Source organism: Orbicella franksi, unplaced genomic scaffold, assembly GCF_964199315.1.
Source record: "Orbicella franksi unplaced genomic scaffold, jaOrbFran1.1 SCAFFOLD_424, whole genome shotgun sequence".
Lineage (NCBI taxonomy): Eukaryota > Metazoa > Cnidaria > Anthozoa > Scleractinia > Merulinidae > Orbicella > Orbicella franksi.
This window is the reverse complement of record NW_027670718.1, coordinates 22,501-23,940: the sequence shown is the minus strand read 5'-3', so window position 1 is coordinate 23,940 and position 1,440 is coordinate 22,501. Positions and strand designations below refer to the sequence as shown.

Here is a 1,440-nt window from a genome sequence, read left to right as displayed (position 1 = left end):
CGCACCGGACACCACAAGAAGTGTGGTGCTTTACCAGGCATCAAACCCTATCTCCAGACAATCTGATTTCAGGGTGAAAGCCTGTTAAAAAGAAAAGAGAACTCTTTCCGGGGCTCCGGCCGGCGTCTCCGGGTTCGGTTGCGTTGCCGCACCTGCCACCAGGTGGCAATATCCGTGTTCCGGTTCGGGAATATTAACCCGATTCCCTTTCGATAGGCGGCCCAGGATCGGGCGCTTTGACACGGCATTAGCCTATCTCTTAGGATCGACTAACCCATGTCCAACTGCTGTTCACATGGAACCTTTCTCCACTTCGGTCTTCAAAGTTCTCATTTGAATATTTGCTACTACCACCAAGATCTGCACCGGAGGCCGTTTCACCCAGGCTCGCGCCAAGGGCTGCGTCACGACCACCGCGCCCTCCTACTCGTCGGGGCTTGGCATTCGCCCCGACGGCCCAGTATAGGTGCGACGCTTGAGCGCCATCCATTTTCAGGGCTAGTTGCTTCGGCAGGTGAGTTGTTACACACTCCTTAGCGGGTTCCGACTTCCATGGCCACCGTCCTGCTGTCTATAGCAACCAACACCTTTTGTGGGGTCTGATGAGCGTCGACTTTGGCACCTTAACTGGGCGTTCGGTTCATCCCGCATCGCCAGTTCTGCTTACCAAAAATGGCCCACTAGGTACTCGCATTCGAAAGTCCGGCTTCAGTCGAGCAAGTCGGACATCTTACCAATTTAAAGTTTGAGAATAGGTTAAGGTTGTTTTAACCCTAAGGCCTCTAATCATTCGCTTTACCTGATAAAACTGCGTACTGAGTTCCAGCTATCCTGAGGGAAACTTCGGAGGGAACCAGCTACTAGACAGTTCGATTAGTCTTTCGCCCCTATACCCAAATTTGACGATCGATTTGCACGTCAGAATCGCTACGAGCCTCCACCAGAGTTTCCTCTGGCTTCACCCTATTCAGGCATAGTTCACCATCTTTCGGGTCCCAACAGACACGCTCTTACTCAAACCTTCCTAAGAGTAGAATAGGTCGGTCGATGATGCGCCGCCACAACAGCGGATCTCACCTCAGCGGCCGGGGCCGCCTTCACTTTCATTGCGCCTCGGGGTTTCACTCACCCTAAGACTCGCGCACATGTTAGACTCCTTGGTCCGTGTTTCAAGACGGGTCGGATGCACCCATATGACCGCCAACATCCTAAGGGCATGGTACGAGATCACCACCCCAACGACCGGCAGCGTTCGCCGAGCACTGCAAGCAGTCCACCGCATTGGACAGCCGGCCGGAGGGAGGGGACCCTAGCCACAGGAGGCATGCCCTGCAACTCCTCGGTCGGGCCCGAGCCATGAGAGAACCAGGCTGTAACAGCACGGACCCGGAGGCCCACACCTACCTTCCCGGCACCTTTCAGACCCAGTCCCAACCGACG

At 55.1% G+C, this 1,440-nt stretch overlaps 1 pseudogene; it reads right to left on the bottom strand.

Moving 5' to 3' along the window:
* LOC145474287 (large subunit ribosomal RNA) overlaps window positions 1-1,440 on the bottom strand; it is a pseudogene marked incomplete at its 3' end in the record, with an annotated part of 1,996 nt that continues 556 nt past the window's right edge.